We start from the raw sequence: 18,312 nt of genomic DNA, 5'->3' as shown, positions 1-18,312 counted from the left end.
AATGTGTTCTCTGATGTAAAGGGGGTGACTCAAAATGGGGTAGGGAGGAAGAGCATGAGAAGAAGATTACCTCTAGATAGGGAAGAGAGGTAGGAGGGAAAGGAAAGGAGAAAGGGAATTGCATGGAAGATGGAAGGAGACCTCATTGTTATACAGAATACATGTATGAAGATGTGAGAAAAAAAAAAGAATTGTGTCACCTTAGATTGTGTAGAAAGAAGTGATGGGAGGGGAGGGGAGGAGAAGGGGGGAAAGGAAGGACAGTAGAATGAAATAGACATTATTATTGCTGTGTGTATATACGTGACTACATGACCAAAGTGATTCTGCAACCTGTACACTCAGAATAATGAGAAATTATATCCCATCTGATTCAAATGTATGATATGTCAAGGTCATTGTTCTGTCATGTGTAACTCATTAAAACAAATTTAAAAAAAAAGTAGGTTTTAGGAAACCTTATTATACATATAATTATATAATTAATTATCTGTGAATAGATGTTTCTAGAAGGGCTGATAACAACTGCTTTAAAAGAGTTTCAAATCTTATTGCTTTGCAGAATGTAACATTTGACTCATCTATGAAAAGAGAATAATGGAATAATAATGTTCTCTTTCCCTTGGTAGATCTGTAGATGTTGGGGCCAGTAACATTACTATAAAAATTAGTGGTACGTAAAAACATCTTCCAACACTTAGACATTTAAGCACTTCCAAGTCATAACAAAAACTGCCATGCCTATTTTTCTGTGATCCCAACATCACATTAAAAGGAATAATTTATGTTCAGTTGAACCATATTATTCTCGTTTTGGTGAATCCAGACATCCCTTCTGTGCTGCAAAGAAGCCTGTGTGTCTCCATATGATTCATCGGCCTTCATGGTGTGAGTAGAAAATGCAACATAATTATATCTTTGGAGTATGAAATTACTTTATTAGGCATGCATTCACTTAATATCATCATAGGCAGTTCATTATGCTTTAATTTTAACTATACAAATTTAAATGGATAATGACTGACCTGTGAAGTGACTCTAACAGGGAAATGGATGGCATTAGAGCAGATTATGCTAAATGAAGTTAGCCAATCCCAAAAAACAAATGCCGAATGTCTTCTCTGATGTACATTTTAATCACCTTCAAAAACAATAATAGGCAGACTACTTTTAATCTATGTGAAATGTTTCAGGTTTTTATACATATTGCATATCATTATACACTTTTGAGGAATACAGGATAACTTTTAACTAACCCCCTCTGATAGGTACTGTGACATCTTATTCCACCAATGATCACTTTTGCTCATTACCACTATTTTGTTTGAAGCAAGAACCTTGTCTGTTTCATTACTCCATTGCTATGGTATAGTTTCTTGCATAGGTAAATGTTGTATAATACTTATTTGATGAATTAAATCTTTGTCTTATCCAAAAATTAAAATATTTTTAAGTTTATCTAGAACCAGAACCAGAATCCATTTCTTTTATTTTGTGTCTTATGTACTTCCTTTCTCACTGGACAATTTCCCCCACTGTCTAACTTTCAAAGAGTGCCTTCAATGCTAACTAAATTTACAGGTGGACCTTAATAACTGGTCTTTAATTGATGAAGAACTCTTACAAAGAAAGTAGAGGTATTTAGTTAGTCATCTCAACTGAAGGAAAACTAAAGGAAGGTATCGAATTCTACTTTAGAAATATGAATGGATGTACGAGGAAGGTTTTCCTGCAAGTCTTAGGGTAAGTTTTAGAGTTGGTTTTAAGGGATTCTTGTAAATTTTCAACTCCTGGAAATCTCTAGAAATTCAGTGGATGTTTACCTTCCCTGACTGATGGCGAAGTAATGCCACTGTACCTCTACGAGTTTACAGATTACCCATACAAACGTTACTCAGTCATTATCAAGTACTCAGTTAACATATTTTTCAGTTACACATTTCTCAATTTGTACTTTATCTAGTAGTCAGATCTTCAAGATATTTTCAAATATAAAAGATTTCTATTGAATAAAAATCTTTTCCTCATCCATAAAATGTGTCTGGATTACTTGATTTGAAATTGTTAGCTCTTATATAGTCTTTTTTTTTGCATTTCATTATTTATTTAGATGTTTAAGCTCTTGCACTAAGTTTTTCAAGCTGGTGAACATTGACAAATTATTTTTTTCCCACAGAACTATAACCACATATTCCCAGACAGTATAAACATATGGTTGAACTAACATTAATACACATCACCATTTTATCAATTACATAATAAAACAAACTTATCAAGTATACAAATATTAAGTTACACAGCTCAAAAGGCAGATAAAATATTAGATGCCTGCTCAATTAATCAGCAGAAATTCAAACTTTTTTTTTTTTTTTTTTTTTTAATAAGAGGTTGGGAATAAAAGAAAAAAATCACACTTCAAACCGGAAAAAAAAAAAAAAAGGAGTTGGTAAACAACTTCTGATGATTATGAAAAAAATTTTTTAGAACTTTTATCATTAAGAATTGTTTTAGCTACAATAACAGAGCATCTCTAACTTTTAAAAAATATTTACTAAATTAAAGAGCATATATTCTACAGGTTCTGCATGAGACAAAGGCAACATTTTACTAAAAATATTTAAGAGCCCCCTCCCCCTTTTTTTTTTTCAGGCCGGCCCTGTTAAGTTGCTCCTCAGGGTGCAAACGTTAAATTAACTGTAAAGTTTTTTTTTTTTTTTTTGTCTGGAGACTTAAAGACATGTGCTTCTGTAAAAACTTAGGTTTTCAAAATGGCGGTTTCCCATAACAGCAAAAAATTAGACTTATAGAAAGATATTAAATAATTGCTGTAAGACTTGGTAAAAATTAAACAAACAAAACAAACAAACAAACCAAATCCAAAACAAACAAAAACAAAAAACCCCAATAGGTAAAAGTAAACCTGATGTATGAATGTGGGAGATGTAAACATAAAATGAGCAGGCAAATAATCATGTAGGCCCTATAATGTTTGAAATGACTGAAGGGATAAATCACATAAGGTCTAGAGTGTTCTTAGTTTCTGGAATTTTGGTTTTGTATGATTCTAAAAATATGTAAGTATTGTGCTGGGTATTTTGGCACCTAATATTTCTAAATTTCTTATGTAAGATTCGGGCATGGAAATGGATTTAAAGATATTAACTCTGTACTCCTTGATTTCAGGGGAAAAAAAAGTCAACTGTTACAAATGATAAGCACATTTTAAATTGTGAACAGCAAGAATCTTTTGCTAAGTGTCTGAACAAGTTGATCATAACCCAAACTTAGAGATTGAAATTCTGTCAAGATTGTGGCCTGGTCAAACTGCTTTCCAATACTCCTACAGAAGCTTCATCAGATTTATTCACCACGCCAACATGCTGTCTGATATGTACTACAAGTTAGGTACTGTCTTAAGTTCCACTTCCAAGGCAATAGCATCAGGTGCCCGAGTTTTATTGAATGTAACAGTTGTTTCTATGACCATTGGAGTCTAAAGCGTAGCCGCATGTTAGGACAATTCTTCTCCAAATACAAAAGTTGCTTGCTGTTAAAAGTTCCACACCGCTTTTGTCTTATGAATTGTACAGCATCTTTATATTACATTTCTCCCTCAATTCAATGCCAGGGCAACAAGCACTGGAGCTTTCCCAAGGCCTGTAACACAATGAACAACAATACACCGAGCAGGTTCTTCGCAATACTTAATTTTTACAAGACTTAACCAGTTATGGACAATTTGGTTGGACGGTGGTGCACCATCATCAAAAGGCCAATCAGGAACATGGATGCCTTCTTTCTTCACAAGAGTAGTGTCATAGGTTACTTCACAAGGTTGCTTTGGTTGGTTTGTGTGTAATAAGAAATCTCTTGTTCTTGTACACAACTTCCACAGGAGCAGGGTGGTTCATTAGAGCCATGTTAATTTAGTTAAAAAACACTCAATAGGGTTATAAAAGAATTTAAAAACCTGAATACAGAAATGATGCAAATGATGCAAAGTAACTGAAGTCTACTTCAATATACTCCACTTGATATTCTCAGTGCTTTGAGTATGAAGTTGGGAGTAATGGGAAATGAAGTGAGCCTCCTAACAAGAAGCAGCAATTCTTTAATCCAGTAATACTGAGGCAATAGAAAGGAAGTGCACTGAGGTTTACCCCTTCCAGGTCAGAACTCTTGTAAAATGCTCAGTGGATTTTCAATTTAATAGGTCTGTGTCCAGGTTAACCACTCTTATGGGGGCCTCTTGGTGGAGTAGTAATGAATTTCTACAGTTCACTTGTCTGCAAAGAGGTCATGCTATGTCTGTAATCTCCACTGCCCTTCAGAAACTGCATAAATGTGTGACCAAGAACACAACAGAACTGAGGAATATGTTTACTCATTGAAGATTGTGACCTAATCATACAGCCGGTCCCAAAGTGGTGGCAATGCAGGTGGCAGCAGGTGCACCTCTTATGTAGTCTTTAAAAAAGAAAATATTAATTTAATAAGTGTTATTACTGAGAATAAATCTAAATCTACTTCTTTTAATAATGGATAAAGTCAGGAAGTCATTTATAACTTTGAAAAAAATGCTTGTTTTGTTAGGTAGTTGAAGAACTTGGAAGAGTAAAAGCTAGTAAAATAAAAAAACAAAAATTTCTCTCTTGGATATTATGAATGCAGTGCTACTGAAATTCTCATTATTTGTTTAAAAGGTCATTATTTGTGGATGGATGTCTCCATGGGCTTTAGACATGTTGAAAATCTTTAAAGGAGGTTTGCAACAAGAAATGAATGGTTGAGAAGTCAGGAAAAGGTTTTTGTACTCTGGTTTCAGTATAATTTGAACTCACTTTCCTTTGATAAGAGACAAAAGTATAGATCAGGATCAGGAAGCTAATTCTGAAGCAGGTCTTAACTTACAGTGAAAATTTGCAGTTTGAGATATTATTTATCCTCTATCATACAGTCTTTATTTTATTTTTATCCAGAATTTCAATGAAAATGTAGTTTTCCCACTAACAAGAGGGGAAGAGAAGGGCTTATTTTAAAATTCTATGTTAACTTTTGTGTAAGTATCTACTTAAGTAAAAGTCACTTTTTAATTTTTTTTCTTCAAAGATGTTAACATTCTCTGCAAGCATCCTGACTCTTCTGCCTGAACTTCACAAAGGGACTCAAGAAAGATGAAAGAAGTAGATCTGCACTAGTTTCAAGAAAGATTTTTGATGGATCCAGAATTAAATTGTGCTTCAATTCAAACAGGAGAGCCAACAACTGGGCAATTATTATGACATGAAAGTTACATGTGGATGATGACTTAGATAAGTTTAGAAGGAATGAAAAATCACTGGATTGCCAAATTTCAATTTCTTTCTATTATATAAATGTAGGATTACCAAATAAAATATAGTGGCTGTGAATGTCAAAGAGAAATGTTTTGGGATCATAACATGTTTAGTTGGATGTCATATAGCCACCTTACCTTACCCTAATGTGATATATTTAGTTTCTTTCTCCATAAAAATTCCTCTTCTTTATGCTTTTCTTACTGTTATGCTTTAAAAAAAATCATCATCTATATTCTTAAGCTACAAAACCCAGCATCACCATCAACTTTTTCATGTTGTTTTTCAAATTCAGTGGAATACCCAGCAGAGTGAAGCTCTTTCTAGAGTTGTTTTTAAATGCAGTTCTTCACCATTTCAATAATTTTTCTCCTGTTTCTGCCTCTCATCATTTTCTTTTTAATTTATCTTTCATTGCTACATGGTGACTTTTAAAATTATATAGTTATATAATTTAATTTAATAATCACATAAATATTATATAAATTATATAATTATGTAAAATCATAATTATAATCTATAGTTATATAAAGTCATATAAATAAATTGTGTAGTTTAATTTAGTTATAGTTATATAATTAATTATTTCCCTTTCTTAAGAAAATTAAAGCTAAAAAATATAGTAGAAATAATTCCTTGAATGGTGTTTATGATTTCTGCCTTACAAATTTCATTTTCCAAACCCATTTTCACTTTTTTTTTTCTTTTGTGGTGTTAAGAATTGAGCCCATTTAAGTGTTATGGGGATTCCTCAGAAAACTTGGAATGGAACCACCATTTGACCTAGCCATCTCATTCCTCAGTTTATACCCCCAAAAGTTATCAGCATACTAGAGTGGCACAGCCACGTGAATGTTTATAGCAGCTCAACTCACAATAACTATAGTATGGAATCAACTTAGGTGTCCTTCAGCAGATGAATGGATAATGAAAATGCATTATATATACACAAAGGAGTATTACTCAGCCTTAAGGAAGAATGAAGTGATGACATTTGCCAGTATGGATGGAGCTGATAATAAGCCAATTACAAAAAACCAAAAGCCAATGTTTCCTCTGATATTCAGATACTAATTCACAATAAGGGATAGGGCTAGGGAAGAATAGACTTACTTTATTAGGTAGAGGGGAGTGAAGGGAGGGGAAATGGTATGGGGGTAAGGACAGTAGAATGAATCAGACATTATTACTCTGTACATATACATCATGTACATTTAGAAGAATGAGAAATTGTATTCCATTTATGTAGGATGTGTCAAAGTGCAGTCTACTGTCATGTAGAACTAATTAGAACAAATAAAAGATAAATTTAAAATGTGAATATCCCCAAATATATTAAAGAAATTGAATTTAGACTTAAAATTTTCTTGCCAAGAAAATCTCTGGCCTAGATGCCTCCACTAGTAGATTCTAGCAAACAATTTTCAAAGAAATAATAACAATTCTTCAAAAACTCTTACAAAAAGCAGAAGAAGCGGAAATGCTTCTTAACTCATTGTATGGTTTTACTGTGATTTGAAATCAGAGGTCTTACAAGATATGAAAACTACAAATCAATATCACTTATGAACATAGACTTGAAAATAATGATCACATATTAGCAAATAGAATTTAACAATATATAAAAAGCATAATATATACTTTATCATTGGGTTTAATTCTAGAAATCCAAATTAGATTTATTTAGCATGGAAACCAATATAATTGACCAATTCATTGTATTAACAAAATAACAAAGGAAAACAATATAATATTCGCAGAGTAAGCCAGAGAAGAGAAAGAAAGGAAGGAAGAAAGAAGAGAAAAGAAGAAAAGAAAAGAAGAGAAAGGAAGGAAGGAAGGGAGGGAGGGAGGGAATTATGACTCTACAATACAAGTTCCTAACAAGCTAGGAATTAAAGGGAACATCCTCCATCAGCGTGAATGAAAAAAACCCTAACATCACTCTCAATGATAAAAAATCTGAATGCTTTCCCCTCAGATGGGTAACAGTTCCCTTTGACCACTTCAATATTTTAATATATTACCTTGGAGGAAGGCTGGCCTAGTTCAGTTAATTGTAGGGGAATTACCCAGCCATCTGACTCAGCCACTGCAGGAGACTGGTATGGAGTTCCTATAGTGCCATGTTTTAATATTTTTTGCCAGTCTTCTCTCTAAAAGAATGCATTACATTGAATGATAGAAAAGATCTTCATTTTTTTTTTTGTCTTTATTTGTCTCTCCAAGCCTCTTTCCACCTTCTTTTTTCTTATATTCTAGAAGGTCTATCATGGGCTACATTCTTTGCCCTCTGTATCCCAGCAGAATTCTGCAGTTGGAACAAGTGCCAGGAGACCAGGAGACCAGAGGTGTCTGTACTGACTCCTCTGTCTTTCTCCTCACTGGATCTTAAATTGGCAATGGCTATCGTCCTTGAACACAGGCTGCATCTGAAGAGCTACAGCTCTCCCTGGTGACTGTCACCCTCATTTGTCTCATAGGCCTAGGGATGGTATTCACTTTCCACCATGAATGCTCCTTGGTTATTTACCATCACTCATCTCATCGGTTTCCTTAATCTTCTTCACACGTCTATAAATAACACCTCATTTCTTTACTAAATGATCCTCACTAATCAATGTTTGAATGGGCCATCTAACTTATACAGAGATAAATTAGAATGTCATCTAGTTGAAATGCAGAGAGACTAAATTCAATTTCAAATAGATCTGAGCCATGTTGGTTTTGCTATTTTTCATGTGAAAATATGATGGAAGAATGAAAATATAAGTAAATATATTAATTCCATGAAACTTTTCCCAACTTGCTAGCTAACAGAGTTTTGAGAGTCAGTTCCTTCTTATAGTTGTGCTTTCCCCGTGTTCTCTCTACCTATTGCTTGTTATTATGCTGTTGAGCCAGCATATAGTTTCTTCACTTAGTTTATGTCTGTTATCTTTTTATATATAGAATGATTACTGACTTGATCTTCATGGTCCCAGTGATACATGGACCATGGACTTAATGGTTCAGTGGTAAGTGTGCAATGTAGTTGTGCTTTCAGGAGAAAATTTAAAACATTTTTACTTTTTTGCATTTAGTTTATAGTATATAGTCTATTTCTGCTAATTATGTTCAAGTTGAACTTTACCAAATCAATGTGTTTCCTCAATACTTCTCTACATATGATGAAAAACATTGTTCATTGGGTTAATTTTTTTTTCTTTATATTTTAGCAGACTGTGAGAATGCATATTTTAAAGAAAATAGTGAATAATCAATCATAACCACTCAGACATAAACACTAGAAATATCACTTCCCGAATTCATCTAGGGGAGCTAGCAATTTATTATAGATGAATTTAAAAAATGCTAATTTAAGTAAACCTTTGTTGGGGTTTTTAGTCCCTTGTTCTCTCCTGACCTGCGGGAGAGAGATTGGGGGAGCACGCCCCAACCAGGACAAACCAAGAAAGGTAAAGGTCGACTGGCCGCCTGCATTTAGTCCTCCCTCGCTGGAGGACAATCAGATGCACCAGGGAGTACAGTCAAAGCAGGATTTGAGAAAACACACACAGCTAATATAATGTGCAGAGCCAATCAGGGTAAAGGTCAGCAGGGTGGGGAGAATTTACATCTATACCCATCCTACAGGCAGTAATGGGAGACATGAAATGTCCATGAGGCTGAGGACATGCAAGTCAATTTGAGAGACAATTATTGAGAAAGGAATGAAAGCAATGCTCAGTAACCAGAAGGGTGAGGGGATGTACATTAGTAGGGGGAGCTGTTATGAAATTCATGTTACATTTTCTCATACGTTTGGTGAAATCATTTCATTGGACTTAATGAATCTATTTTAAAACATACTAATGTATCACTTTGTGAAGAATTATTAGTTGTGTAATATTTTTATACTACACTGAGAATTTACATTGCTGATATAATTTAATTCTCTTAGCATTGCAGAAAAAGGGCATAGAAAAAGCAAGGGAAGGAGGTAGTGCTGGAACCCAGGGTTCATTTCAAAATGTAATGTTGCTAACAACAACTATCTGATTCACTTCCACATAAGGTTATTTTTTCCTATAACCACAGCCCCTGGCATTCATTAATTTTGTTTTATTCCAATTTTATATAATTTTTATATTAAAAATTGTGAGCCAAAGCAGTTTTAGAGTAAAGATCCATATACCCATAACTTCAATTCTACCATTCACATTATATTATACTTTGCCACATGTCTATTTAACCTTTTTAATCCATCAATCTACTTATTTTTAATACATTTCAAAGTACATTTCAGATAAAAGTGCCATCCAGTTAAATATATCAAAAATGCAATATTAAATAGAAATAATTAATATTTGTTTTTTGTTTATCACATATTTATATATGAAGCACTGTGCTAAGTAAACACCTTGCTTGCGGTAGTTGGTGCTTAATTAGCAATTCCCCCAACAAATATATGAGGAAGATATGCTTTTGTTAATTTAGTTTTGCCAATGAAAATGCAGAGCCTTAAAGTGGAGGTATGACTTTTCTGAAGTTATAGTCAGCTGTAAAGTTTAAGAAACCTGTGTTAGAGGAGTAATCTTTCTGAGATCATGTCTCTGGGTTGGGGCTGATATTTGAACCCAGAAAGTCTGATTTCAGAGATGCGGCTTCTGTATAAGTTTTCTGTTGCTTCTGTAATCCATTGCCACGATCTTAGTGGCTAAAATGATATCCACTTACTACCTCATAGTTTCAGGGGTCAGAAGTCTATACAGAGATTGGCTTAACTGGAATCTTTGTTCAAGGTCACCCAGGATCAAAATTAAAGTGTCACCTCAGTTGAGCTCTATCTTTGGGGAAGAATCGCCTCCAGGCTCACTGAGATGTTAGTTGAATTTATTCTTTGTTTTGTAGAACAGAGTTCCCCTTGTGTTTTATTGGCTGCTGCTTAAGAGAGAACTGTTTCTACTCCTAGAGTCTGTCTGACTCCTCTTCAATGGAGTCTAATTCCAGCAATAATAGCATACGTTATTCTTTCAGGCTTTGAATCTCTCTAACTTCTTTCTGGCCATTTCTGCCTTTAGCTAAAGTTCTCTGCTTCTAAGAGCTCGTGAGATCAGATTGGATCTACCCATATGATCCAAGATAATCTCCCTGTTTTAAGCCCTATAACCTTAATTACATTTGCAGAATATCTTTTACCAAGTAAGGGAACATGTAAAGTTACAAGTCTGGAGATATTATTTGGGGAGCATTTCTATCCACTGCAACCACAACTATGTACTACTGTTTTAAGTAGTCCTGTAGCATAAAAAAAAAAGTATTTCTGATCATCCAACAATTTTTAAAAGCATCCTTTTGCTAATAATAGCATGAATAAAGTATACTTTGGGGAAAATATATAAGAAATTATGATTAAGTTCATCTTTTTTTTATTTCTGGGAAAAATTTGAATGCCCCCAATTATATCAAGATATCAATAAAAACTGTAGTCCTCTTTCCTGTAAAATGTTTCCTTCTTCATGCGATGAGTCATTTTGTATTTATTTGAGGCGCTTTAGCTGACTTTTTCTGTCATGTATGATAATTTGTAATTATATAGTCTTGCTCATTTTGGTGGATAATACATAAAGTGCCATAACTGCTCCCAGGCCTTAAGCCTTTTCTCCACATATGTTTATTCTAGTTATGTCCTGAAGGGTATTTTATACGATTGCATTGGAGCATCCAAATAGCAGTAATTCAGGAGGCATAACAGATGGGATTGATTTGTCTGTGAATGGCAGATGTTGGTCATTCAGTATTGCCAGTGAGCTGATGTGAGCTAAAGGGAAGATTAAATCTGCTCTTCCCTATCTTGTTTTTCTGCCTAATTTTACTATATTGAGCATATACACTGGTTTTTACTATGAGGAGATCCTTCATAGGATAAGACAATGCTTTATGATTCTAAAAGTAAAGATACCCAGCTGAGATAAAAAAAGACTTTGTCCTTTACAAATATGGATCACATGCTTTAAACATCCAAACCAGTGAAAATGAATTAATTCTTAACCACATTCCTACACACGTTTCTTTTTGATGTGTCCCTCACTTTCTATGCTATAATATTTTCTGTAACTACATTAAGAATATAACTTAGATATCATTAATCTTTATAATCCTTCCATTTCCTAATACTGGTGTGAGCACAAAGTAGGAAGTTTTTTAAAAATCAATTTTTGAGGATGTACAGAATGATGAGATTCACTGTGGTGTATTCATATGTGTACATGGGAAAGTTGTGTCAGATTCATTCCACTGTCTTTCCTTTTTGATTATTTAGTTTCATCATTCACTCATTTATTTTACATAGAGTTGTTGATCTTTGTTGTGTTAGTCTAGGTTAGATCCTGCAGTGAGATAGATAAACAGAAATAATTCTCAAAAGTTCGTGGACTACTTGAAAAGAACAACAAGTAAATGCATGATTGATATATAGTTATAATGGCTGCCATTGAGAGTATTAAAGCAACATAGAAGAGATCGACATAATTGAGGCTAAGGACTTGAAAGAAATATGTATGTATGCCTCTTCATAAAGTCATATGAATTAAGACTCAAAATGTGATGTTATTAGTGATTTTATACACACACACATGCACACACATGCATGATTTTAGAATAGTGTATATAGTACCTATTTTAGAATAGCATTTCAGAACTAATTAGGATATTCCTCCCATGTTTAAAACATGACAGGTGATCATAAAGGATAAAGATAAAAAAGACCTATTTTATAGATTGGATTAAGGCTACTGGCATATCATGGTATTACATAAAATTTAAATAGTTATATAGACCTAAGATTTTGGCACAGTGTGTATGAGACTTATATCTGCATATATTTCTGTATATTTATCCAGTCAAGCAAATACATAAATTACCTATATGTCCTAAATTTATCATCCTTCTAAAATATATTAAGGTACAGCAAGGTCCTAGGCATCATATCATCTCATGAATATTTTGTTGGTATACTGATCACCATGGCCATTTGGAGCACCCCCCCTCTAGAAAACACTTTCCATCATTTTCCTGCATGATATCCACATCATGGAAGAGATGAAAATCATTTTATTTCTCCCCCTAGTTCTTTTTCTGCTTTCCCCTCTCACTTTCATCTATTTCTGGTTGTGAAATGGAATACTTCTTGTGTGCCGAGAATGTGGAATGAAAATCAAATGAGTATATATGCACAGTCCTGACTTTAAGGAAATGAGAATGTATGAGAGAGAAAAAAAAATTATAAAAACCAATGAAAGAATACATTTTTAATACTTATCCCTTGATAAACTAAATGTAGGGAAGGATAAGCTCAGCATTAGTCACTTCATCCATTGAAACACAACAAAACAAAACCCTGGGTTTTTGCCTGATTTATTTCCCAGGCTAACTTGGCAATTGTGGTCAATCTGATTGGCTGAGGGACAAATCTTCCATCATGTATTGGTGCCCTGGCTCCTGGCTGTGTCATGTGCTTGAAGAGAAGTCCATTCCACAGTGTGGATCTGCTTGTTTGTATTCATTCACTTGCATATGAGACTCAGGACCCCCTTTATGACATAGTAGCTTGATGGGCGTTGGGGGTGAAGCACATCACCACTGGACAGAGTAAGTATAACTAGTTTATAGGAGTTTCAAGTTGGCACCTTGGTAAACTCAGTATGAACTATGCTTTAACAGGTTATCCAACCACCTTCTTGGCTTGTAAAAGTCAATGAATATTTTCATATTTGGTAGCAACCTAAACTTAGTCTCATTAATCAATGTCAGTCAAAATGTTGAGAGGCATTAAGTCATGCATCTGATTAGCAGGTGAAAGGCTAATTGTATCTTCTTAGGAGAAAACTGGAAATAAAGCATAAATCAGTAGAGAATGGGTCTCTCCACTCATCAGTATATGATACTATGCATCTCCTTATGCCTTCCAAATGAAATTAATGAGGTTAGACCTTTTATTCACTTCTCAGTGAATAAAAACCCTTCTGAGGCTTGAATGCTTATTATTTCCTCTTGTAGGATTTGAATTACAAAACTCCAGGTATGATTTAGTTTTGGTCTCTTGAACAAAGAAGTTTGAATATGGCTTGAATAAATGTAAAAATCTGCGACTCCTAAGGTACGAATGTGATCTGCTGTCTTTTTAACAAATTATGCTTTCTTTGTGTCCCTTCTTTGAGTAAGTGCTTGAACTTAAAAGGACAGATTACTTTTGTACTCCAAATACTCAGTTGTTTTGAACATTTATTTAGTGGGGGTATTTGTTGACTTAAAGTTTTAATTCATTTATAAGCTAGGTGTTGGAATCATGGAATAATGAGAAACCTTGAGAGGTCCACAAAGGATAATGTATACTTCATGCTTTCTTCCTGCACACCAGCTATGAAACTGGCTAGTGAGAATTTAACTTCTCAACCTTACACAGCTTTCATCACAGTTTTCTGCAGAGAAAAGGCTTGTTTAGACATTCATTTACACATAATTTTATGTTGAATATATTTCTACCTCCAAATAAGTAGATTTCTATTGTAGACCATAGAGAATTAAACACAAATTGACTTACTACTCTTTTTTGGCTAATTTTGAGTTATTTTCCTTCATGGGTTAATTTTGTGATTGTGGAATATTTTTATTTATCATTTCATGCTCATTTAAAATCTGTAATGTTAATATTTCCAGATGTAAGATATTATAACAAGAAAAGGGGATCCATTATAAAAATAGTAGAAAATAGATTTCAGAGATAGTCTTTAATAAGAATTTTCTATAATATTACATTTGAAACTGAGACACCCTATTTTATTACTAGATGTTTTCATCTATATACCACTTTCATACTAAAATGTATTCATCATTGTGACCTTGATTAATGGTTTTGGCTTGTTTTTCTTTCTTAGTTTGGAGAGAAGGCTATAGACTTTGTTCCTTTATAACCACATATAAATCTTTAATATTTTACTTATATATGAGAAGAGGATTCCATTATCAGTTCCATAATTGAGAACTTATTTGAAAAATTACATTGAGATATGAGGTAAAAATCTCCTCCTGCGATTTCTTTTCATGGGCTCAATCCTCCTCTTGTTGCATTTGTCTTCCATGTAGATGCTCAACTGAATCATTTTTTAAAATGTTACATTTTTTTCATTTCACGTGCCTCTTCATTTTAGAGAAATGCCCTTTGCTGCCCCATATCACCTTCTCTGCCAACTCTGATCTTTATTATTCTCATTACTATGGGCAATGCATGAATTGGCTTCATGATCCTCTTTGAAGCTTTCCAGTTTGGGAATGAGACGCTATGTGTTTCGATTATCTGAGAAAGATCTAGGTAGTTTTCTTCCCATTCTTTTCCCTCATGTTTTGCGGTTGGCATGTTCAATTATTAATTCCAAACACTGGAATTAAATAAAGTAGATCACTGGAAGTGCCAGTTTCCTCCACAGTTCCATAAAGCCTTAGGCAATTTCCCTTAAATATCAGGCTCCTTTTTCTCTTCTTGTCAACAGTAGGAGAACTGACCTTTTTCTCTGAAAGCAAGTGAGAGATCCTGTAATTTTCAATGTTGCTTGAATTTAATTTGAGCTACGTTTTCCACTAATGCTGCCATGTAGCTACTAATTCTCACTTTGTTAAAATGTGGCTTTTGCCAGAATGCGGAGATTGCTAGTACCTGTGTTCTGTAATTTCCACTGTGAGTTCCCATTCATAAATCTTTGAGACAAGTGCCAAACCCAAAACACTAACTGAGACAAATTAGAAAGCAAAATATTTTAAAATATATAGTACAATAATGTAAGGCATGTTTAACATAGCATTGATTTAGTTAAAATTATGAAATATTTTCTTTTAGTGTGCCAGAGTCATTCAATGAAAATGACAGATGGAAAAATTGTCTCTCTACCATGTGATGGAGGAATACTGGGAAGTCCTTCATGCCTCAAATGCATCTTCAAAGGGATGTTTCTAATTTTCCTTACTTGTAGCGTATATTTTTGTAACAAAAATCTTATGCTGAACTTTCTTCTTTTAGTCATTTGGTGGCTCCTTATAGCATTCAGGGTTAAATTCAGTCTTCAGCTCAGTCCATGAGGTCCTTCATTTGTAGATTCATCTATGTGTCCCACATATTGTTAGAGCTATTCTGCATGACAGGTGGTTCCTTCCATATCTCGTGTTATTTTCCATCTGTGTCCTCTTCATGAGATTCCCAGGTGCCTGGAACACCCTCCGCCCCTCTTAGCAAATTCATCAAACACATGTGACCTCACTCATCACATTACACATGAAGCCTTCAAGGAATTCTTTCCCCCACTGTTGATTGTATAACATCCTGTAGATACCTCTTTTTATTATTTAGGAAATACTTAGGTATGTAAAAATGTATTATTCAAGTTGTCTTCTTAGCACCTCTTTCAGGACCTGACACATTGTACTAGTTAATTAAAGGTTACTGAGTGAACATGTGAATGAATATATATATATATATATATATATATTTTAATATTTTTATTTATTTATTTTTCAGCAGACACAACATCTTTGTTTTTTGTATGTGGTGCTGAGGATCGAACCTGGGCCGCATGCATGCCAGGCGAGCACGCTACCACTTGAGCCACATCTCCAGCCCCCAAATAAATTTATTTTAATAATGGAAATTCACTGTCTTAAGAGCATACTTTTCCAAGTTAGTCTTTTAAAAAATGCCAATCGTATGAGTGAGTTAACACGTTAACTTACTTTTACTCTCTTCAGTGAAACTAATATCCATTTTATACTAGTGTGGGTAGCACTGTGCTAGGCTATACAGTTGAATTTATTATCTGTTTTGTGTATTGGCAAGCCATGAGATTGAGAAAAGAGGCACTTGGGTTTTAGTCTTGGCTCAACAGCTCACTAGATATGCATAACTTGACGTTAGTTCCCTCATTATTTAAAAGAAAGAAAATAAAATCCATACTATGAGATTATTATAAAAAGCGAAGTTATATATATTAACGCACTTTATAACTCTAAAGGGTAATAGAATTTTATATTTAAACATTTGATTTCCCAATGGATGAATCTACAAAGGGAAAAACCCAGAATTTTGATGAGGAATAAGAGAGAGAAATTAATTTTCTTCAAAGGTGCTGGCCAGTGGTCTGAGTGTGTATAGTTTTGATAATGGTGCACATAAAAAGGAAAAAGGGAATCCAAAAGTGAAGTTTGGTGCAGTTAACATAAAATGGCAGTTAACATAAAACTTATTTACTTTATAATTATCTGTATATGATCTAATAGTCCTATCTAAATCTTTTTTTTTTAAAAGTAATATTAAAAAGTCATATTAAAACAAAATTAGAATGCAGTGGCTCAGGATCAGCATTAATATTTTCTGAAGAAGAAATGTCTAAACATGAAATATTCTAACATTCCATAAAGATATGCCAACAGACACATCTGTTCCTTTTTCTCTGCTTGATTTGAATTGTTGCTGGAGGGACTCTATTGAATATTTTTTTTGTGTGTATATTGAAAAATATCTATTTAGAAGAATAACAATATAATCATGTGGTCCTAAATGCTTGGTTCATTGGTCAAAATTAATGGTTCTAATTTTGGCTTAAGTTCAAAACATAGAGATTATTTTCCAAAATACTCAATTAAGACTTGTACTTTTGTATGCTTTGTTGATACTGTGAATAGTCACACTTATAAGCAAATAGTTAGGGGACACTGACAGGCTCATGACTCTCCCAGTTGTCATAATTATTTTCCATTATGGAAGAAATTACACCAATCACCTGAACCTATTTGATGTTATTTGCTATCCCATTTACCATTTGTGATCCATTCTGATTAAGGTCTGCTCAATAGGCCTCATGAGGAAGAGATCAAACATGCCACACTTCAGAGGAAGGATTATGAATATTTGTATAAAACACTGTAATCACTAATGATAAACCAAAATATATTTCATTTTTTGGGTGTTATGAGCTTGGTGGGAGATGGATATTTAATCACAATATATGGAAATTGTACATCTTTATCCCTCGTTAATGTGTAGAAGATATCTTTATCTTCAAAGACTCACATGTGTCATGGCTCATTTCTGCAGAACCATAGGTCTGCAAGGGATTGCCCAAGCTCATTATTTTGTCTTTGTGTATGATTAAGTATTTAAACTATTTTAGAGAGTTAATCCTTTATAACCTGGAAAAACATCTTAAAAGTCCTTCCTGCAGTACTTTGTATTTCCATCACGTATAATGATACCTCTTGGTGTAATTTAAATTTTTTTTCTCTCACTGAAGGTATGAAACAGCTAACCAGCTGCTATCGTATATCTGTTATATAGTAAATCTTCACTGACCTGAGGATTATGATCAAGTAATCCTGTAGCCCTTTAACAACAACAACAACCGAAAAAAAAAAAAAAAAAAAAAAAAAAGTAAAGGTTTTTTGAGGGTATATAAATTCCCTGGACATGTTTTGTAAAATGGGAATAATCACATCTTTGTTGTTTTTTGAAGCATAAAAATTGATCAGTAAAGTATATATTGCTTTTTCTGGAGTTACATACAATGTAAAAAATTGATTTGGGAAGAGAGTGATAATATAAGAGCCTGTAGAACACAATATAAACATTCATGTGGTGGAATTTGAAAGCTTTGGGTTGTTTTAGGGAATTTTGTATTATCTTCCTTTAGTCATCTCAGTTGAGATGTTATTCACTTGGCTAGATGAATGCAGGGTATACAGTGTTTTGCAATTGTAGTGTTCATTAAAGAATGACTTGTTTTTTGTTGCCAAAGTGACATCCAGTTTTGGTTTTAAACAAGTAATCTTTGGAATTTCTTCAGGTGAATTTTCTTGGTGTTCAGTGCACTGAGTCCTGGCTTGTTTTGAAGTTTCTTCTGTTGTTTTTATATGATTATAAGCAATGTTCATGGATAACTGAGGTTCCTAAGAT

At 33.7% G+C, this 18,312-nt stretch overlaps 1 protein-coding gene and 1 pseudogene across 8 annotated transcripts in view; one reads left to right on the top strand and one right to left on the bottom strand.

The window, feature by feature from the left end:
• Kcnc2 (potassium voltage-gated channel subfamily C member 2) overlaps positions 1-18,312 on the top strand; it is a 181,505-nt gene that overhangs the window by 69,603 nt on the left and 93,590 nt on the right. The gene's annotated exons all lie outside the window — the stretch shown is intronic.
• Positions 3,456-3,920, bottom strand: LOC143397107 (protein tyrosine phosphatase type IVA 1-like; annotated as a pseudogene).

The sequence above is a fragment of the Callospermophilus lateralis genome, chromosome 4 (assembly GCF_048772815.1).
Source record: "Callospermophilus lateralis isolate mCalLat2 chromosome 4, mCalLat2.hap1, whole genome shotgun sequence".
In the NCBI taxonomy this organism is placed as follows: Eukaryota; Metazoa; Chordata; class Mammalia; order Rodentia; family Sciuridae; genus Callospermophilus; species Callospermophilus lateralis.
The sequence above is the reverse complement of the archived record's forward strand: the minus strand, read 5'-3'. Positions and strand labels throughout refer to the sequence as shown.